Genomic DNA, 23,910 nt, shown 5'->3' with positions numbered 1-23,910 from the left:
TGTATCTTGTACTGGTCTGTTTCTCTGGAACTAATGCGTGTTTGTGAACCAATCCGCCCAAAGATGTGTGAAATGGGAATCCAATACATTAGCATTATGCGGTGGTGAGTAGAGCAAAGTGAGGTTCAAGTGGCGGCTAAGTGAGCTATCCGTTACATTTGACAGCTGTCACACATCCACAGACTTTTAACCCCAATTTTTCGTACTAATCAGCTGGAGTTTTTACCCCAACTACGTACAGTCAAGGGCATAAATAATGGTATTCATTTATTAAATCTTTATCTCTGATATACGAGAATTACATGCTTAAATATGTTGAAATATTTATGAAAAAAAAAGAATCATGTCAGTAACAGCTGAAAATGTAAATTTCTTACTCTGGAAATTATAAAGGAGTTGTTTAATGAGCATTTAATGGGCTGGATAGTTTCCCGGTAATTTTCCGTTACGTCATTTTCCGGTGCCATCAACACTACTAATGGAAGTGTACTTGTAGATTATTATTATTATTATTATTATTATTATTATTATTATTATTATTATTATTATTATAGATCTTCATTATAGACTGTTATGCCTTGCAGGGTTCAGTCTGCAAACCTCTGTGCCTTTACTAAACGCCGCCGCCGTTCGCAGCCTCGTTTAGTTCTATATATGTTATCTTTAAATCGTCAGAAACTGAGTCTAACTGTCGTGATCTTGGTCTCCCTCTACTTCTTTTACGCTCCATAACAGAGTCCATTATTCTCCTAAGTGACCTATCCTCCTCCATTCACTTCACATGACCCCACCACCGAAGCCGGTTTATGTGTACAGCTTCATCCATCGAGTTCATCCCTAACATAGCCTTTATCTCCTCACTCCGAATACCCTCCTGCCTTTATTCCCACCTCGTTTGTACCAACAATCATTTTCGCTACTTTCATGTCTCTTACTTATGAATAAGATATCCTGAATCCACTCAGCTTTCACTCCGTTAAAGCAAAGTTCGTCTGAGGACAGACCAATGTAAAGATTGTTTCGTCCGTGAGCTGACTTCCTTCTTACAGAATACTGTTGACCGCAACTGCGAGCTCGCCGAATTGGCTTTACTGCACCTTGATTCAATCTCACTTACTACACTACCATTCTGGGAGAACACACAACTTAAATACTTTAAATTACCTATCTGTTCCAGCTTTGTATCCACAATATGACATTTAACTATCTTGGAGTTCTTATCTACTGACAATCAATTTTGGTCTTGGAAAGGATAATTTTCATACCATACTCATTGCACCGCACAATCTGCCATTAGGAGTAAATTGTCAGGATAGGCCAGACTGCTTACTACATTTCCACCTAACTGAATCCCTTATTATTATTATTATTATTATTATTATTATTATTATTATTATTATTATTATTATTATTATTATTATTATTATTATTATTATTATTATTATTATTATTATTATTATTATTATTATTATTATTATTATTATTATTGTTGTTGTTGTTGTTGTTGTTGTTGTTGTTGTTTTTGTTGTTTTTGTTGTTGTTGTTGTTGTTGTTGTTGTTGTTGTTATTATTAACATACTCACTGGGTGTGATGAACAGAAAGCTGAAAACATTCTTCACAAAGGCTGTGCCTCGATTACCTTTGAATGTTAATGTTAGATGTGGTATGGATGTAGGAATCACAACTGTCCTCCAATTACAAGAGCAGGGTGGTTGCAATCAGAACAGACCGACCGCAACCACAAGACAACTGCGATGACTAATTACCTGTTACATCTGTGTTCTAATTAGAATTGTTCCAACTATCGCTTATTATACCACAAACGATGGAAGCTTACGCGTATCGTAGATCGCAAGAGCACCTGAAGCATATATCATAAGCGCTTCACGAATTTCAAAGGGAATCTGTCGTGTCTAGTTGTAGAGTCGCTATGACATGATTAAATGTCACATTTAGTTCGTTCCCTCTTCACAAGTCGGTGTTATATTTTCATGAAAAACTAAGAAATGTCACTGAAATCTGAGGTATTGTATAAATATTACTGGATACAAAGTAGATTGATTCATTTTTGTACCCGACGGTGTATGTGGCACATTCAACTTACAGTAAGTAGTATGAATAATAATAATAATGATAATAATAATAATAATAATAATAATTGTACCGGGCGGTACACCTCTACACCGTTTATTTAAAAGTTGCGCCAGTTGAAACTCCTCTTCTGGAGGAAGGTTGAACTTTATCTATTCTATTAATTCTCTACTTTCTCAGAAGATGTCACCACGTGGAAAATTTTGAGTTTTTGAACTGTGTCACTTTTGATGTGTTGTTGTTTCGCTTGAAGTAAGAAGTGTGAACTTTCTCTTCTAGAGGACACTACTGAAGATCAACAATAGCGCAACCTAGTGCGAAATCAAAGAACTATTTTATTGGAGAAATTTTTATTTCAAGAGTTTGTTCTTTGTTAAATTTCTTTCTGTCATGGTTTAAGTTGGCTGTATACCCCTCTTTTTCCCCTTATTTTGGATCTAGCCAATCCCGAATTTCTTTAATTAATTGTCCACCAATAATGTGTTTCTTCTTCCTCTATGTAGGGGTTTCTTTTCCCTAGCCAATAAAAACTTTGAGGGAGGGTGTTTTATTTCCCCTAACGCCTAGAATCTTCCGCGAGAGGATATAAACTGCTGATTTTGGGGTCTCCGGGCCACTTCTGTTCCATCTTTCAGTGTATTAAGTACATAGCAGGAGGCGGGAAGCGCCTCTTTCTTCTTCAGCCGTTCAACACCAGGTAATGGCCTATTAATAACTTCTTTTCTTGCTAGGTCGGCAGTTTAACACTCGCGGCGGGTTCGAAGCATTTCCATCATGTAACCTTTTCCTAAAATGTAATTACTCTTTTCATCTTTTTCTTGTAAAGCTACATATTGGGATAGAGAGTGCTAACCCTCTCGAGCTCCCACTCACATTTGTTTTGAGGTGAACTTATTTTCTCAAACTATTCTTCGTTTATGTAATGTAAAGTGTTCTTCTCTAAGTCACCTCTGTAGTATGGGATTAGCCCTTGCGTTAGCGGCCCAGAGCCAGATTAGGTTTTAAAAACAAAGTGTATTAGGAGTGCAAGATCGCCTCCTCTCAAATTGTTATTTTAGAGGTCATGTAATCAACCTTCTTTTCATGTAATAGACCTCCGTAGGTTGGGTATTTTACCCTTGTGAATACGTCCTTAGAGGACAGCTTGAAGGTAGAGTTTGGTGTGGCCTTGTGATAGGCTTACAATTTTGAGAGCGGATCGCTCTTTGAAATTTGTTTCTGTATGCCTCGTGCCGGCTTTATGTGTAATGTTTGGAGCCAGTGCTCCTGGGCATGAATGGGGTTTTCTGCCCCTTGGCTAATTTTTTTTTTGGAGTAAGGCGGGGCTGATTGCCCAAGAGTTATGAAGTAAGGGCACTGAGCCCGAATCCAGTAATATTGTACCTACTTTTTTGCTACTCTGTACCTGTTATGATTGTTATCTCTTGTTTTTGAAAAGAAAATATAACCTAGTTAAATTTTAAATTAATTTTACATTGCACGTTAATTTCGTAGCTTGAAACCCATTCACACCCGCACCTTCTTTCACCTCTACCTACCACGGATATCTCCGTAACAAGTGGTAGCAGAGCGTGGTTGAATGGGTCTCAATTTAGCCCCTTTTGACGGCTAAACATTGCTTTGATTCGAACTCTAATAATTTTCTCAGTTGCTGGAATTTTTTGAGTTTTTCAAAATTGTTCTGTCATCATGCCCGGCCCTCGCGATGTTCTCCTCCTTAACTACTTGCGCAAAGAGGAGTTGATATACGAGTTAACTATCAGAAATGTGCAATCTGGAGGCACGGTTGCAATCGACACCAACAAGCTTAGAGAGTCCCTTGATTTGCCCATTTCCATCCCCAATTTGGGAGAGAAAGAAATTGATGACTCTCTTTCCACGATCGTCGAGAATATTACTGGGCTAGCATCTGTAGTCAGCTTTTTTGATGAAAACGATCCGTCTCCTAATCAAATTAAGCGTGTGCAAGGCAGGCTGTATCACTTTGCAAATAGAGTTAATGATCTGTTGTCTCTAAAGGTGAATGACGTTCAGAGGAAGGACGCTAATACGCTCCTTGAAACTATTTCTGAATTGTCTAATAAGGTCACTCAATTGCTAACCGGCGAAGTTCCTTCCAAAACTGATCAACCCGCCACGGTGAATGTAGGTAACGAGGAAGAGCCTCCTCAGGGAGAAGTCAATAGGATAACCGTTGCTGCTCAAACTATCTCTGCCCCATCGAACAACGAATCTGAACGCCGTGCGTCATTGGGTAACATCCGCTCTGAATTAACTTCTTTGCCATTGAAACCTTTAACGACTATGTCACCTGGGTTCAGTAGCTTGCCTCATCCATTGGCAATGTTGCTTAGAGGTATCTCTAAGTTTTCCGTCAACACCACCAGTGATGTAATTTCATTTTTAAGATTTCTAGTGGAATTTCAGGATTATGCTCTTGTTTTTTCTCTTTCGCCATGTCAAATTTTGCAAATTATCTATCCGTATGCTATTGGTATTCTCTCTGATAAAATCGTAAGAGCCATTGCCGAGCAATCATCTATTGAGGATTTCCATGCCCATTTGCTAGCTAACTTCATCCCGGCTAGGGCCAGGTCCTCCCTGATTCAGAAGTACTATTACCGTGTACAGCGCTTGGATGAAAACTTGGCTGATTTCATTCAAGATATCAAATTCTACACTAGGGTGTTTGCTCTGCACTTTCCTGAAGATCAGATTGTGCAGGCTATTGTAGAAGGTATTTCGCCATCCTACAGGTCATATTTGTGTTTCGCGGCGTGTCCGCAAACCTTCTCTGAACTTGAAGCATTGGCCGTCTCAGCGGAAGGAGTTAGATACGCCGATTCCTTGCGTGTCGCAAAAGAACCCCCGCCTTCCTTTAGTAACACTCGGCCTCCACCTCGCCGACCAGTCAATCCCCGTAAATGTTATGCTTGCGGGTCGCCTGACCATCTGCGGAATAAGTGTCCTCTGATCAAGTCAAGTGGGACAAGGAATGGAGCAGGGTCATCACAAGGCTGTTTTAAGTGTGGGGCCTTCTCACATATCGCCAAGAATTGCCCAAACTCAAATAGCACCCCCTCCTGCTCAACTTCTGGTGCAAATTCCAGCTATGTCAATAATAAAAAGTGACTAGTGGCGTCGGCTGAGCCGACTAATCCATCTTCCCGAGACTTAGCCCCTAGTAAACAGGTTGTAAATGCAGAGAACGACCAGCCTTCAAATTCATCTTTTGAATGCCCTAAAGAGTGTCTTAGGATTGCGGCGGATACCCCCGCACCTGTTCCTTTTCTTAAGATTGAGTTAAATAATGAGCCTATAACAGCTCTCTTAGATTCAGGCAGTGTTTGTTCCATTATTTCGGCTGATTGGTATTCTAAATTGAAATCTGTTTGTAAACTCCCTGACTATGACTCATCTCCTGTTAAATATGTTTCGGCTAATTCATCTCCATTAGAAATTCTAGGTTCCTTACATGTCAAAATTCGGGTTTTTAAATTTACATGGAAGATCAAATTGTTTGTGGCCAAGCGTTTGTCTTGCCCCATCATATTGGGAGCGGACTTCATTTCTCACACTGGTCTTGTGCTCGATCTCCAGAGTAGGTCGTGCACATTCAAATTTGCGTCCAATTGTAGAATTCCCTTGTTAAAGTGTAATTCTGTATCATGTTCATCTATTTCGCCTACCCAGGATGAGATGTTGTTAGACCTTAGACATCTACCTGAGGAGCAGGCTGATAGTATTCGGAAACTGTGTCAGTCGTTTCCCGAGGTGTTCTCTGATACTCTTGGTGTTACTGACCTTATTGAATACAAAATTGAGGTCACGGATTCGATTCCTGTCCGTTTTCCACCGTATAGGCTATCTCCACCTAAAATGAAGGCTCTGAAAGAAATCATCGATCAGATGTTGAAGGATGGTATTATTAGGCCCTCTAAGTCAGCGTATTCTTCGCCTATTTTTCTAGTCCCGAAACCCCAAGGAGGCTTCAGGCCTGTCATTGATTACAGGGCTCTCAATCGGAAGGTGGTGTTGCAATCTGTGCCCCTTCCCGACCTTCATTCTTGTTTTTCATGGTTTCGTAAGGCCAAGTTCTTCACCATCTTGGACTTGAATCAGGCCTATAATCAAATTCCCCTTGCCGAAGAGTCTAAACATCTTACAGCGTTTGCCACGGACTGGAATTTATATGAATACAACCGCGTGCCTTTCGGGCTCCCCACGGGGGCAGCTGTGCTCACTAGGCTACTAGATAGGGTCTTTTCCGACATCAAATTTGAGTACTTATATCACTACTTGGATGATGTCGTCGTATTTCCCGAAACCTTTGAAGAACATCTAGATCATTTGCGAGAAGTTCTCAATCGCCTTCGTAAGGCTGGGTTAACTGTTAAGTTGTCCAAGGTTGCCTTTGCTAAGCCCTCTATGTCATTCCTAGGGCATATTGTGTCACCTGATGGTGTAGCAGTCGATCATTCTAGAACACAGGCCATCCGTGATTTTAAACCTCCCAAGGACATTAAAGGTATCGCCAGGTTCATTGGCATGGTGAATTTCTTCAGGAAGTTCATTCCTAATTTTGCTAATAGAGCGGCGCCCTTAAACCTTCTCCGTAGGAAAGGCATCAAATTCGAGTGGGGACCGTCTCAACAAGCCGCTTTTGAAGACCTTAAATTAGCTCTCTGTAATGCCCCTGTACTTGCTATGCCTGATTTCTCGAAGAAATTCATCGTCCAAACCGACGCGTCGTCGTCGGCGGTAGCTGCAGTCCTTCTTCAAGAGACTGAACTAGGGAGGCGCCCCATCGCCTATGCATCTAGGACTCTCTCGGCTCAAGAAGCAAAGTACTCCATATATGAGCTTGAAGGTTTGGCAGTTTTATTTGCCTTAGGAAAGTTCCGTCTCTATCTGGAACATGTCAAATTCGACTTGGAGACAGATAATCAAGCCTTAAGCTGGGTCTTAGGTAGGCCGCGTCGTACTGGTCGTATAGCCCGTTGGGCCATCCGTATTTCTGCCTTCCAATTCGATGTACGACATATCAGAGGTACTGAAAATGTTGTTGCTGATGGACTCAGCCGTATGTTTTCTAACGACGTCGAGACCCATGAACCTGTCGACAGTTCATCACCTTCCGAGTCCATACTATCTGAGGTTAATGCCATCCTAACAGATGCTCCCATGCTCTTTAGGGATATCGAGAAATACCAAGGTGAAGATCCGACGCTGGGTCCGATAATGGAAACCCTTTCTTCTGGGGAACATGTCGTCCCTTATGTTCTGAGGAATGGTGTTTTATGTTGCCCATCGAGGCATGATAAGATGATGAAGGTTGTCGTGCCAGCGGTTCTTGTGCCTATGATCTTCAAGTATTATCATGAGACCCCATTAAGAGGGCATCTTGGAATCTTTAAAACCCGTGAAAAAATTCGTGAAATGTTCATTTGGAAAGGTATGGACGGTGAAATCCGTGAACTTGTAAAAGCTTGTAAATCTTGTTTGCTTAGTAAACCCACCATGTCCACCAAGGTAGGCCTTTTGTCTTCGCATCAAGCGTCGCGCCCCATGGAACGCCTGTATATCGATTATGTTGGACCCTTCCCCCAGTCAAAGGGTAATGCTAACAAGTTCATCTTTGTGTGCGTAGATGGCTTTACTAGATTTTCTTGGTTATTTCCGACTAAGCTGGCTACCGCTCAGTCCACCATTACTTGCCTAAATTCTATTTTTGCTTCTTTTGGTCCGTGCCAATACATTGTATCTGATAATGCTAAAGCTTTTACATCAAATCTGTTTCGTAAATTCTGTTTTGACTTGTCCATCTCTCATGTAACTACATCTGCTTATTACCCTCAACCATCTCTGGCTGAACGGGTTAACCGTAATCTCAGGTCCGCACTTATTGCCTATCATCATGAAGATCATTCTAGGTGGGACACGTCCCTGCATTGGTTAGCTTTTGCTTTGAATTCGGCGGTTCATGAATCACACAAATTTACTCCAGCTTCTTTGATGTTTAAGTTCGTTCCCAACACGCCGCTCTCTAACCTCTGGTCTCTGAATGACATTCTGCCCGAGACAATAGATCCGGACAACATTAAAGATCTTTGGAAGAAGGCTAAAGCTAATCTTAAAGTATCTCATGAAAAGGTTAGGGAAAGGTATGATCGTGGACGGAGACCCACCACTTTGAAGGTAGGTGACCAGGTTATGGTCAAAAATTTTGTTCCCGCGGGCAAGCTTGCCCCCAGATTTCATGGGCCTTGTATCATTCTCGATTTTCTTACGCCGGTTACCTTATTGCTAAGTAATCCAGCCACCGAGAGGATATTTAGAGTTCACCTGTCCCTGGTGAAACCGGTGTAATTTCTGTGTTAACTTGCTTCATATTATTTTGAAAGGATATGAAGGTTATATTTTTTTTTTTTGAGTTTCACTTTTAAGGCATTCTGCCCCTTCTGTAATATTTTGGTTTTAGATGTAAGCCTTGTGTAAAACCTGCCCCGACCCGTTAAACTGCCATCCTGTTCTTGCCACGGCCATTACCACGCTCCCGTCTCCTGCTCCACCTTACACTGTGGCTTCATAATAGTAAATGCCATGGATATCTACACGCCGCTGGCCCCTCAACCTCTCCACAAGCCTGTACCCTCAAAGAAAATGATTGTCCAACACAATTCTGCCGCCTAGCTTTAATGTTTCAGCGCCCCCGCAGCCGCGCAGCGCCGTGCAGCGACTGGGGAGGGGGATGGGCCCCCTCCTCTCCAGCGAGGACGACATGTGCACGGCGAGCCGGAGCTCTCCTCCCGGCCAAGGCTGATGTGCGGCGCACGACCTGCTACATGCCCGCAGCCTGTATCTGTTCACCGCGGGCGCGGCGTACTTCAACACCTCTGCTCCCCTCATAGTGCGGGCGAGCGGTATCTCAGGGTACTTGAGGGGTCCGAGCGGCCTCCGTTGGACTCAAGCTGCAACGGCCGGTCTGGCCATCCGACTCAATCTACATCAATTACATGGACAGTCACCATAAGCAATAACTACACTTGGGAATTCAACAACAATATTTGGTGGACATTGCAAAATTTTTCTTCACCTTTAAGTATTAAAAGTTTATCTTCAGAAATTCAAATTCTACAAACATAAAGACTTTCATTCACCTGCAACAACAACATTTTGAAACTGAATTAAGAAATCTTGTAAATGCTTCTGCTATCTATCTTCGTATCAACATCATTACTTGGACTTTGTTTCAAACTGATTTCATGTGTCACCCCTGGAGGAACTTTTGGGGGGGGAGGTCTGTACCGGGCGGTACACCTCTACACCGTTTATTTAAAAGTTGCGCCAGTTGAAACTCCTCTTCTGGAGGAAGGTTGAACTTTATCTATTCTATTAATTCTCTACTTTCTCAGAAGATGTCACCACGTGGAAAATTTTGAGTTTTTGAACTGTGTCACTTTTGATGTGTTGTTGTTTCGCTTGAAGTAAGAAGTGTGAACTTTCTCTTCTAGAGGACACTACTGAAGATCAACAATAGCGCAACCTAGTGCGAAATCAAAGAACTATTTTATTGGAGAAATTTTTATTTCAAGAGTTTGTTCTTTGTTAAATTTCTTTCTGTCATGGTTTAAGTTGGCTGTATACCCCTCTTTTTCCCCTTATTTTGGATCTAGCCAATCCCGAATTTCTTTAATTAATTGTCCACCAATAATGTGTTTCTTCTTCCTCTATGTAGGGGTTTCTTTTCCCTAGCCAATAAAAACTTTGAGGGAGGGTGTTTTATTTCCCCTAACGCCTAGAATCTTCCGCGAGAGGATAATTACTCTTTTCATCTTTTTCTTGTAAAGCTACATATTGGGATAGAGAGTGCTAACCCTCTTTCACCTCTACCTACCACGGATATCTCCGTAACAATAATAATAATAATAATAATAATAATAATAATAATAATAATAATAATAATAATAATAATAATAATAATTTACCGGTCGGTACACCTCTACGACGCAAGTTCAAATCTTACTTTTGTTTTTCATTGAGCAAGAAGTGTGGACATTCTCTAACAGATGTCTCTACCAAAACTATGATAACGCACTCTGGTGTAAAGGAATGAACCTTCTCGGAGTAATGTTGTTTTCATAACCGTTTCTTCTCTTCCTTAATGTATTAAAGTTTTCTCATACGAGTCACCTCCCTAGCTTGGGATTAGCCCCTGTGTATCGGCCTAGAGCCACTTAGGTTTTAAAATATGTATTTAGGAGTGCAAGTTCACGCCTACAGTCCTTTCTGTACTTTGGGCCAGTAACTTAACCTGATGTTTTGTTTTCTTCATGCGAAGGCCCTGTAGGTTGGGTATTAAATACCCCTGTTTCCTTGTGTGCCTTGAGGGCAGTTAGAAATGAAGTTTGTTGTGGCCTTTGATAGGCTTGTAAAATTGAGAGGGCCCGTAGCCCAGAATTTGTAAAGACCACTTAACTGGTGCTTTCCTTGTAAAGCGGCATTGTACCTGATTTTCTTTGTTATTTCCCCTAGTGGAAACTGGTTAAATTTTTCTCTAATCTTGGACTTCTTGATTGTGTCCTTGATTTAACTTGTTGTTATTTGTTGTACGCTCAAGATTCTATGTTACCATTGTTAAGTTTTGAAAATATAACCTTTATTGAAATTTTAATTCATCGTTCGAACTTGTAGTTAGACCCATTCCAGCCCGCACCTTCTTTCACCTCTGACTTCCACGGATAACTCCGTAACAATAATAATAATAATAATAGTCATGTTTCTTCTATGCCAATTCAAGGTACATTTGTGTTTAAAGAGTTTGGTATAAATGACGTAAAACGAGTTATGTATTCTCTCAGATAAAATGCTGCTATACATGATGACATACATCTGTCTTTCTAAAAATATATCATTGGCGCCATTCTACTGATCGTAACACACATTCTTAACTACTGTTTAACCCAAGAAATTTTCCATACGGCGTGGAAGGATGCCCTCGTCATCCCAATCCCGAAAAAGGGTGGACCCAGTATTCCTTCAGATTACCGACCAGTTTCTATCCTACCACGCCTGTCCAAAGTACTGGAACGCCTGGTACACGAGCAAATCCTCACGTATTTACATAAATATACTTTACTCGACTCTTACCATTCAGGCTTTAAGGAAAAACCATGACAGCTCTGCTGAAAGTGACAGATGACATTAGATAGGCAGCGGACAACAAACGAGTGACAATACTACTCTTTTAGATTTCAGTAGCGCATTTGATACTAGCGATCTTAGGTTGCTTCTTCCCAAATTACAGTCCTTAAACTTTAGCCAGGAAGTGCTGGAATTAATCTATTTTTACTTCACAAACCGCCGGCAGTGTGTGGTTGCAAATAATAATAATAATAAATCAACGTGGCGAACAAAAAATATTGGTGTCCGACAAGGGTCAGTCCTGGGTCCTCTCCTATTCACTTTATATATAAATGTTATCACTGTAACTACCATCCTTATGATGATTATCTGCAATTTTATTACCACACTAGAACTAAAAAAATACAACAAGCAATAGGTAATGTAAATGCTGACCTTGAGCTAATTAATGGCTGTGCAATTAAAAACAACCTTACATTAAACCCCCATAAAACGCAAGCCATTATCATCGGTACATCAAAGAATCTTCACATTTTAGAACAAAATTGCATTCCTCCCATAACTTTAAATAATACTGTTATACCTTATTGTGAATCAGTTTCTGACCTTGGTGTTATTATAACGGAAGCTCTAAACTGTTCAGCGCAAGTTAAGAATATCTGTAAAAAGGTGTATTGTAGCTTTCACCCCTTAAAACGGTTCAGAAATGTATTCCCTCTATCACTAAAAAAACTTGTTCAGTCATTATTATTTCCCATTTTTTACTACCGTGATGTAATTTTTACGGATATAACAAATGAATTAAGCTTGAAACTACAACGCACTCAAAATGCTTGCCTTAGATATGCTGCTCGAGTTTCTCCCTACTATAAACAATGATCCTGGTTACGACTAGACGACAGGCATAAACTACATGCAAATGCTCTTCTGTACCAGGTACTTTCGGAACACATTCCTGCTTAGCTCTCCAGCAATTTTCGTCACCTTGGTTCTTTACATTTCCATAATACTCGCTCAGTGTCCCTCCTACAAATACCTGTCCACCGAACGACCACATACCATCGATCATTTACTATCACCGCTTCGGGATGGTGGAATGCTCTTCCCAAAGACATCAGCGATGCTGCATCAAAAACTAAATTTAAGACCTCTTACCAGTAGTTCCTCATTAAGCGCTTCCAACAAGGTACCTGTATGAGTGGAACGAGTGATTGTGTGTGAAAATGATATGAGATTATTGTACAATAAAGTAAGATATTGGGTTAATATGATAATTTAATTCAATTAAAAACACCCGTACTGCATTTATCATGTAGAAGTAAACATAGCTAGTAGAACTACAGTATTTAACTTAGACCTAGTATTCCAAGTGTTTCATTTGATTTTTTTAAAAGTTTACTACTATTTTTACGTTCGTATTTCATTCGTTGTGTATTGAAAATATTATTTTTTCAAATCTGTATTATGTAGGTAGTTCCTTTTTCCTTTCTTTATTCTTTGTGTGTATATATTCATATTTTTGCCTAAAACATTAGTGTTATTCGTAGTTCTCAGTATCTAATGTTAATCAGTTTCATTGTATTAACAAATAATAATATGTGTGTGGTTAAGTGTAAGAAAGGACCAAGAGCCCTAACTTCACCATTCTATCAATGCATGCTCACAGCCGCGCTGCCCTAAACGCACGGCCAACTCACCCGGTACTGTATGTTTAGAGGTATGTTAAAATACATGCGACAGTCGCTTTTTTCTCACTCCTAACCCTTTCCTGTCCCATCGTCGGTGCGACGTAATCAAATTGTAAAAAAAAACTTCAGTAGTTACAAATTGTAACACATTTTCCTTACTTTGGTCATATTCTAAGGTATTTAAGTTATTTAAAACCTACCATACAAAATCAGAGGCATCAAAATTCTCTGCTTTACTTGAAATTGTTATTGGGGATTACTGTCACTTAAACGAAAATTTCAGAAATTTCCTGCATTATACTTTTATCTCCCAGGATAATAGCAGAAGAGATACTGTTTTCTAGAAATTTCTGGTAAAAAATATATATCTTCAGAAGATTTTTGCTAAACACTGTAATCAGCGTAAACAGTTTAATGACGAAAGAAGACCAAGAACTCCTTCATTTCCCAGTACATGTTTAAACAGTTTAAGCAAGTACTTAGTCTGTGCCCTACAGTTACCTTTAAAATTCCACAAAACTTCTGTGTCACCCTTGAAATTGGATAGCAAGGCTAAATCTGTCATCAGACCTGCACGCTTTTTAAATGGATTCAATCTCCTATGGCTTGCCGTCATGTCCTCCCATATTAAATCCGTTGACAATGTGAGTCCATTAAAAAATGAAATGCTTCACAAGGCTGCTTGAAGGGAATGTAATTAATTATCAGAAATATGTATTATAACTGTCTAGGACTGAAATTATTGCTGGTGATAGGATGGGTCAAAGAAGTCCAATTCCAAGAATCATTCTAAGACCACCAGACAAAATATTTCATTTTGCTCCTAAGACCATAATCTGATTCGCTATGTAGCATAGGGATAAACGTATGTCGTGTACCACTACGCCTGGCAGTATTTATTCATGGTCAGTTATATCTTGCTATATCTCGAGTGCATTCCTTCAATAATATGAAAGTGCTAACATTACCTGAAACTAGTTTTCCATTTTCACATCAGAGAAATGCAGAGGTTGTACCTTAATTAAGGCCATCACCTCACCATTCATAATCCTAGCCGTGTCTATCCTGTGGTCACCATAAGACATGTCTGATTCGTTGCGATGTAAACCCATTAGCAAAAAGTGTTTCTACAGGCAGAGCGAGTGATATCTATCTAACAAGTGCAGAATTATGCTAACAATATGCAGTGGGTCCCAAGAAAAAGAGCAGAGTGGGTGTTGATCAAAATCAGACCCATTCATTGATTCCATTGATAATATGATGACAGAGTACGGACGTGACGTTGAATCAGTTCGAGGTGAAATCGCTCAGCGAAGTGTCAATTATTATTCTCAAGGAATAACAATCTCATTTTACACTTTGAAAAGTATTGAATAAATTTGGGGATTATGTCGAAAAATAATAAAAAGCAGTTCCGAAATTAAACATTGCTCTTCATATTCAACTATTTCTCCCCTTTACCTATGGAAATTGGTAGGCTGTATCGGAGAAACGGACGCAAATTTTATGCGTGAATACGTTTCTCGGGATGAGATGGGAATGAAGAAATGCATTCACGTTTAGTAGACAAGTATAATTTTATTCATATTAGGTCCATGATATAAACGATCTCTGAAATTGTGCTCCTAAGCCTGTCACATATTGTTCATTACCGTGCTGTGCGTTGATATACTCACTCACATCCATTCGCTCCGGCACAAATGCACTAGATGTGCTCGAGTCGTAATCGATTCACTGCACCACCTCGAATTTCTTTCGCTCTCTGTACCTTCTATACTCCTCAGCATTAGTACGTTTCGACTCCTTTTCGTCGTCGTGACGCTCTCTATCGTTTATAACCCATCATTATACCCCTCTTCCTATCTGATGATAACACGCTTTTGGGCTTATGTCTGTAAGTTTTGCAGAGAACTTTGTTCCTCGTCTTCAGAAGAAACTCTCGACTGTTCACGAGGAAGACTTCTACAGTAATGGGGGGTTCGAATTTAAGAATGCTTTACCATTGGTCGCTGTAAGTGGTACGCTCATTCGTCACCAGATGGCTCGCTGTATGTTGGCACAGCGCTAGCATTCCAAGCGGGAGCTGACGACACCATTAAGGTCAAATCGCGGCCGACTGGATCCCTCGCTGCGCTCCAGCTAGCTAGAGAGACGCATCAATACGGCCGTGATCAAATTAAGATGACCCATCATACCCTGTGTGCGCGATAAGTAACAGCGATGTCATCAGAAGAATTGGGGATTATTGTGGTAGAAAAATAACTAGAAAATAATAAAATAAAATGCAACGAAAGACACTCAGAATAAAATAGACCAGAGCTGAAGAATGGAAAGAAAGTGTGTGTGGAGAAAACCATATGAGGATGATAATAATGTGAGACGGTGTGGTGGGGAGATAACTATGTACACATGTTATGAAAGTATGACACTTAACACAGCCTGGAATGAACTAACTGATGATGAGGAACGCACGAATTTGGTAAACAATGAAACGAAATAACAATAGTGAAAGGACAAGTAAGAGAACAACCTACGTAAATCCTTAATGGCTGGCAACCACGTAATCACTTAATTGATAGCCAGTGTCTCCGTTCGGATTGTTAGGATTTTTACGTATTTCCACAGCTTCCCGTATTACCCTAGACCTGTAGTGTTTAGTGTGGGTAAGGGCTCGAGCATCTTGGAACACAACATCATGACCCGACGATAGGGCATGCTTAGCTATTGTTGACTTGTCTGGCCGGTTGAGACAAATATATTTTTGGTGTTCCTTGATACGAGTTCAACAGTCTATCGCTTTGCATTCTCGAGTTACACTGCTTCGGCTGTTGTGTGACTCACCAATTCGTGATAGAAATTCCCTCCTCACGCGTGTTACTAGATGACGTCACTCACTCCAATGGTGGTGGTGGTGGTGATTATTGTTTTAAGAGGAAGTACAACTAGGCAACCATCCTCTATATAACACTAATCAGAGGGAAAAATGGAAGGGATCCGACACTTCGAAAAATGAAGATATCGGTCAAAGAATGACAAGGGCCACGAAGGGCGTAAAAATGAAAGACTCCCTAGCCCTCGCAAACCTAATAGCGTCGGGGTCGGAAAAGAACAAGAGTTGTCAAAGGTAGGTCGGATAGGATAGATGAAAGTGAGGAGACTGGCACAAGTAAGTGGAAGCAATGCCAGCACTCAGCTGAGGGCCCCGTGGTCGCCAACCCACGCTCCAAAGTTCAGAGCCCCTGGTGCCCCTTTTAGTCGCCTCTTACGACAGGCAGGGGATACCGTGGGTGTTATTCTACCGCCCCCACCCACAGGGGGATCACTCACTCCAACTCGAAGATACATTAGATACAGTGATCCATCTTCTTCCGAACATCGTTTGTTTCATTGGAATATGTCATGCAACTTAAAATTCATAGACATGTAAAAACTCATCTTAAAACGTATCGGTCGATTTTCTGGGATGACACCCTAGTATCGAAACGAAGTTGTTGACGTATTTAAGTCAAAACTACTTTTTAACTAGCCCTCATACTTCACTTTATTCCATTTATCCTATAGTCTATAACCAAGTTCCCAGAACTTCATATCATATAATGCCATTTTCTTTAGAAAGCTGCCCAAGTGATAGCAGTTTCCACGAGATAACTGTCGTACTGTACGTGTCTGCTGTGATAGAGAAAATCTTATTGGGAATCAGGTTGATCGTGTCGTGAGTGACAGCCTCTATAAAGAAGACACCTCTCATCTCCTTCTTCGTCGAAGGTTATTGAATATCGCGTTATAAAGTTGAGATTGAGACGCGTGTGCTGCTCACAGCTCGAATAAAGTGGAAGTAGGCCTATATGAAAGTAGCGCCGGTAAGAGACACAAAATTTTACATTTACTAGAGCGAACCATAAGAGTGGATTTCAAATGAGAAGCTGCTGCGATCACAGGCAGTGGCATGAGAAAACCGAGTGAAAGACTGCCTACAAGCTCCACTACCGTAATCATTTAGTCCTAAGAGATGAAAATCAAACGAACAACAACAACAAAAACAACAACAACAACAACAAAATCGCAACTAATGAACGAGTTGGTTGTGCGGTTAGGGTTACATAGATGTGAAAACTCATTCGGGAGATGGTGGGTTCGAATCCCACAGTTGGCAGCCCAGAAATGATTTTCCATGGTTTCCGACTTTCACACAAGGAAATTGCTGGTGTTTTAACTCATTTAAGACCAGGGCTGTTATTTGCCATCCTTGAGTCGCCGAAAACTTTGGATGTGTTAGTACGATGCCAAATCACTAGTACATTTTTGAAAAGTAAAGCTATCGCACCAGTTCTAAGTTTGTGAGATTTACTTGGAGACATATCAAGTCTGTCACTGAACTGTTACAACACTACTCTTTTTAGGGTGACTAACTCGTAAACCTTAGACCACCCGGTATAAGGATACTAGAACTGTATATAAGGAATTTCAACCTGTTACAGCTGCTTTTCACCACAATTTTATGATTTGTTTTTCATCACTTTCATTTTGTTGCCTCTGCGTGCACTTAAAAAAAATGTAAATTATTAAATGTAAATGCAAATGTAACATCATACTGAAACATCCTTATAGCTTCTTTGGCCTGAAAACTACCTGGCCACAAAGCGCACAATCTGCAGAGGGTACTTTGTTAATCTGATGACCCATGGAGATGAAATCGAAAAATGAAACTGTACATTTCTTTGCTGAAATAGTTACAGCGAGAGCATGACACAAATTGATTATTAAATCAAATATTTGAGTATTTGAATAGTTTCATATTTATTCAGTTTATTATCACGTCCACCTCCGTAGTGAAACTGTTAGGATTATTAGCTGCCCTCCTCGGATGCCCGGGTATGATTTTCGGTACTGGTAGAAATGTGGTTGCAATCGTACATATAGCTCCCCCACATTGGGGGTGTGTCTCGAAAGAGCTGTACCATTTTGGGACGAGGACACGAGTTTGTCTTGCTCCTTGGCGTAGTCCCCTTCGGTTCAACGGACTCCGGGTTCGATTCGCGGTGGGATCAGAGATTTTAACCTAAATGACTAATTTCCTTGGCTCGGGAACTGGGTGTTTGTACTGTCTCCAACATTCATACGACTCACACACCACACACAACACTTTGAACAAGTTGTTTTAAGTCGCACCGACACAGGTAGGTCTTACGGCGACGATGGGATAGGAAAGGGCTAGGAGTGGAAAGGAATCGGCCGTGGTCTTAATTAAGGTACAGCTTTAGCATTTGCCTTGTGTGAACAAGGGAAACTACGGAAGACAATATACAGCGTTGCCAGTAGTGTGGTTCGAACCCATTATCTTCCGAAAAACAAGCTCACAGCTGCACGCCCCTAACTGCACGGCCAACTCACTCGGTTCACACAACACCATCCCCCACTACAATAACACGCAAATCTCCATACACGAAAGATGTGTCGTCGGAAGGTATGTCTTACAAAGGCAGCACCTGGCTATCAATAGCCACAGGAAATGATGATGATGATGATGATGATGATGATAATTATAATAATTGTCATCATCATTATTATGATTGTTATTATTATACCGCTTCTCCCATATCTGCTGGGTCGCAGATGTGAACTGTGCCGCACATGTGTGTTTGGTCTTGTTTTATGGCCAGATGCCCTTCCTGACACCTACCCTATGTGGAGGGATGTAATCATTATTGCGTGTTTCTGTGGTGGTTGGTAGTGTGGTGTGTTGTGTGAATCTGAAGAGGAGAGTGTTGGGACAAACAGATACACTCAGTCCCTGGACCAAAAGAATTAATCAGACACGATTGACCCGGCCGTGAATAGAACCTGGGAACCTCTGCACGCAAGGCCTCAACGCTGACCATTTAGCCAAGGAGTTCGATATTATTATTTTTAAATATTATTATTATTATTATTATTATTATTATTATTATTATTATTATTATTATTATTATTATTATTATAAATGTGGGCTTGTCTCTGGTTTACGGCCGGATGCCCTTACTGTCACCAACCATGGAGGGACGTATGAGTTGGTAAGTGTTTCTGTGGTGGATGGTAGTGTGCTGTGTTGTAAGTGTATTTTGGGACAAACAAAAACACCCAGCTCCCCAGTCAGAGGAATTAACTAGAGGTGATTCAAACTCATTCCCATACAAAAACGTCAGTCTATAAACATACCTATGTAAAGATAGTTTCGTCTAAGAACAGACTTCTCATTGATCACAGCTCAGATTTCACTGCGTTAGCTTTACAGGGCACTGATCCAATTTCACCGTCCTGGAAGAACATTCGTAAATACTTTAACTGATCAAGCTGTTCCAGTTTTCAGTACCGACCGCTTAGGTTTTCTCCCACTGATATCGCATTATTCTTTTGAATGCTAATTTTAATATTATGTTCGCTGCACCCCTTTTGAAACTATGAATATAAAGCGTAATCAAAAAGTTTCCGTTTGAGGGTGTTGCTGCAGCGGGCATGCGACCTAGTGTGATTCCGATGAGGGTATATAAACACGGAGATGTAGGCAAAGGCATTAGTGTGGCAGTCGTGTCACGCCGAGGGGCATGAGTTAAATCCGCCACGTAAACTATGGCGACGTTATTACCGAATGCGTCCAAACAGGACCAACGCGCTGTTATTCGGTTCGTGGCTGCCGAAGGACAAACACCGGTGAACATCCATCGAAGAATGAAGGCTGTGTATGGGGCAGCATGTCTGTCGAAAACCACCGTTGTGGAATGGCGCACCAAGTCCCGTGAGGATCACGTTTCGACACAAACCACCGGACGATCTGGGAGGCCAGCCTCTTCCACGGACAACAACAAGTGGGCGGTGGACGAGGCCTACAGTCCTGATGTCTCCCCAGGCGATTATCACGCCTTCGGTCCCCTCAAGAGAGCCTTGGAGGATCGACGCTTCCTGTCGGACGAGGAGTGCAGCAGGTGGTTACGGACTTCTTCACGCAGCAGGACAAACTGTTTCAACCACGCGGATCTTCAACTTGATGCGTCGGTGGAATGAGTCCCTCAATGCTCACGGCTATTTTTACTGATTGGCATCCCTATTCATGACTGAACAGCCGTCGAACGGCAACTTTTTGATCGCCCCTTAAAAGGCTTTCAGCACAATCTGCCACTAAGACGAAGTCGTCGGCATAGGTCAAATTGCTCACTACATTTTCACCTAATTTAATCACCCTCTGCCATTTTATACCTCCCAGTAAATGACACAAACAGACACCCACACACACACATACACACACACCAAGAACAACAATGGTGAAATATTACATCCTTGTCTAACTCTTTTAACTACTATGTACTAATTTGACCATCAATTCTCACTGTTGCTTAATTGTCAACACAAACGGCTTTGATCGCCTGCAATAAATTATTACTAATCCCATAATCCTGCAATAGAGTTTACATCACTCTCAGTACTCTGACATATACCTTCTCTAGATCTATTAATATAAAATAAGAGTTTTGTGTGTACATTGCTCAGAATTTGAAAATAATGGTATTTCTGTATCGGTCATGTCCAAAGTAACAAGAAAATGCATTTTTTCTTTTCCGTAATTTCTGTCTATCTGTCTGTCTGTCTGTCTGTCTGTCTGTCTGTCTGTCTGTCTGTCTGTCTGTCTGTCTGTCTGTCTGTCTGTCTGTCTGTCTGTCTGTCTGTCTGTATGTATGTATGTATGTATGTATGTATGTATGTATGTATGTATGTACACACATCACTAGAAAACGGCTAAAGAGAATTGAATGAAAATCGGTATGAAAAATCAGGAAATAAGTCGCTACAATCTAAGCTATAAATAATTTTATTCGCGCTGAAAGAAATGGTAGTTTAGGGGAAGGCCTAAAATTTAATATTCAAATATTTATGTTATTAGGGGTCCTATCTTAATAAAAATTGGTATGCAAAGTCGGAGAATAATTCGCTACAATCTAGGCTACAAATAATTTTATTCACGCTGAATGATATTGTAGTTTAGGGGAAGGCCCAAAATTTTATTCTCAAATATTTATATTATTAGTGGTCGTATCGATAAATACAACATAACCAAAGTTATATAGAATTAAATTCCCGACCATTTATGTCTGATACATTTTTACCGTACCGGCTATAATAACACAGATATTCATGAATTTGTATTTTTGTTGCTAAGTTCACTTCGACGCCGAGCCACGAGGAAATGGGTTAACAGATTTTAATGAAAATCGGTATATAGAGTTGGCTAATAAGAAAATACAGTCTAAGATATAAACAATTTTATTCACCCTGGATGAAATTGTAGTTTAGGGGAAGGCGCCTAAGGATATATTTTTAATACCTATGTATTTGGTCCTATCGAAAAGTACTACGTAACAAAAGTTACAAAGAATACAATTTCCGATCTTTTGTGCCTTATTCAGTTTTACCGTACCGACTATAATAAGAGTGGTATTTCAGAGTCGGAAGAAAACTAAATGTGAAAGCCTACAATATCGAAAGCGCATAACATTGATCAACAATAACATTACATTGACCATTGTTTGTTATGATGTTATTTGTCTCTTTTGCTGCCTCTTAACTCCGATATATGGTATTACTGCTGCATATCGAGTATAATAGCCTGACTGAATATTGACGGGAAATAGCCGGGGAGTTAGAAAACTTTCATTTTTAGCATGTCATTCCTCTGGTTCATACATTTTCTGATACAGCTGGTACGTAGCACACTGGTTCTTCATTGTATTCCAGTTATTCGATCCCTACTCTGACGCGCTGTTTTGAATGAGCAGTGTGCATACTTAAGGCAGAAGCTGACTTAGTAGTAGTAGTAGTAGTAGTATGGCCTGGTCTAGAGTAACAATTTAGGCCTATTCCAAATTATAGCACTACAATTCACTACATAACCCAAAATTTAACCCTGAAAAGACCCGTTTCTTAAGACAAGCTTCTTCTTATTAACTTTTATTAAATTCTACATTCATTTTATTCCAAATTATCAGTCTCCAGTTTGTAATTTGTAATGTAATTTGTCACCAAGTCAGATAGATTCTTCCGCCACCAGTGTAGTGAATTGATATTTTCCGACTCATCGAGTATTCCTAGGAAACAAATTAGTAAAATGGCATAGTTTTGCCCTGGGAGTCTCCACTATTCGAACCTCTCTGCGCCGAAAAATGACGAAGTGATTTCACGAATCATGGCTGTCTGCGGCTTGGTCATTCCAGCTCTGGAACTTTGGACTGTTAGATCGGCAGTGTAGTCCTGTTCGTTAAAAGTGAGAAACTATCTGATGTTTCATTTGATCGAGTGTTTCATATGAAAGCATTGCTTTTAATCGCGCCATTCGTACTGACGTCATTGTAATGTATGTTCATTTCAGTTCGGAAAACCACTAAGACAGTCTTTCTGAGGATGTAAAAAGGCAGGTGGAGAGTGTCTATCACTATAATGAAAACTCTCCAACCTGACTGTGACTGATGGCATACAAGCGGGTCTACCATTAAAGTGAAAATTCCCTAACTCAGTCTTCATATGAAAAAATATGTTTGGTGACATCCCCGTCGCGTTTCTAGGGTGACGTTAAGAGCTATGCAATTTAATACAATCTTGCTCACAACGTGCACACTAGAATTCCGTATACAATGTAGAATTCCGTAGCGAAGCACGGGTACATCAGCTAGTCTTAAATATAAGAGCCAATTCATAACGTAGCATTCTTTAATTACTTGATGTACACTGAAAATCTGACTCTTCACTCTGAAAACACACTGGTTTCCATCCAACTTACTCTCCACCATTGCTCATATTTGCCTTTCCAAAATAGCTAGCCTGGTTTATTGGCCAATGAAATACCTCGATAGTTTATTAATATTGTTAGTTTCCTTGCTTATAAATAGGTGCCATTACTCCTTCCGTCAGACCATTATGTTTAACCTCTTCATGCTGAAAGCATTGGAGGAAATTCTGGATAAATATATCAGAAGAACGGTGCAACTGAACTCAACATTACATGAAAATAAGTTTGTATATAGACGTGACAGATCCACTGAAGTAGCACTCCACCAGTTATTTTGTAAACTAGATGGAAGCCTAGAATATAAAGAAATTGCACTGGCGGCGTTTCTAGATATAGAAGGGGCCTTCAGCAATACAACCTATAACTCTATGATCAAAGCATTGGAAAAGAGCAAGGTGAGCAAAACCGTCGTCAAATGGATTAAATCCGTGTTAGACGGAAGGAAGACGAAAGAAACCCTGTCTGAAGAAACGCTGCCGGTTAGGGCCACCCGAGGCAGTGCTCAGGGGGGAGTTTTTTCGCGTCTGATGTGGAACCTCTTGGTGAACAAAATCATAGCTATGCTCAACGAACAAGGTTTCTATACACAAGAATACGCAGATGACCTAGTGATTGTGGTACGATGTAAGGTGATTAGTGTTTTCCAGGACCTAATGCAAAGATTACTCAACCTTGTGGAGAACCGGTGTCGGGAAGAACAACTATCAGTCAACCCGAACAAGATAACTCTGGTCCCTTTTACAAGAAGGAGAAAATTAGAGGGAAAGAGATCACTGAAGCTCTTTGGGCAAGATATACGTATGGAAGAAGAGCCACTGCACCTAGGTGTAGTGTTAGATAAAAATCTAACCTGGAAACCACATATAGAAAGGAACATAACCCGAGCCAAGAACATGCTGTATGCATGTTAAAACAGCCGTTGGGAAGACATGGAGCCTAACACCATCATTGGTGATGTGGATATACACAATGATCATTAGACCGTTGAAGGCCTATGTTGCAATCATCTGGTGGCAGAATGTAAGTCAAGGAAAGTCGGCAGTAGACTGGATAGCCTACAGAGAATGACATGCATAGCCATAACTGGGGCTATGAGAACTACGCCGACGGAAGCTTTGAATACTTTACTAGACCTCCCATCTCTATCTAATTTCACAAAAGGACAGCTAGAATGA

The sequence above is a fragment of the Anabrus simplex genome, chromosome 6 (genome assembly GCF_040414725.1).
Source record: "Anabrus simplex isolate iqAnaSimp1 chromosome 6, ASM4041472v1, whole genome shotgun sequence".
Taxonomy (NCBI): domain Eukaryota; kingdom Metazoa; phylum Arthropoda; class Insecta; order Orthoptera; family Tettigoniidae; genus Anabrus; species Anabrus simplex.
The sequence above is the reverse complement of the archived record's forward strand: the minus strand, read 5'-3'. Positions refer to the sequence as shown.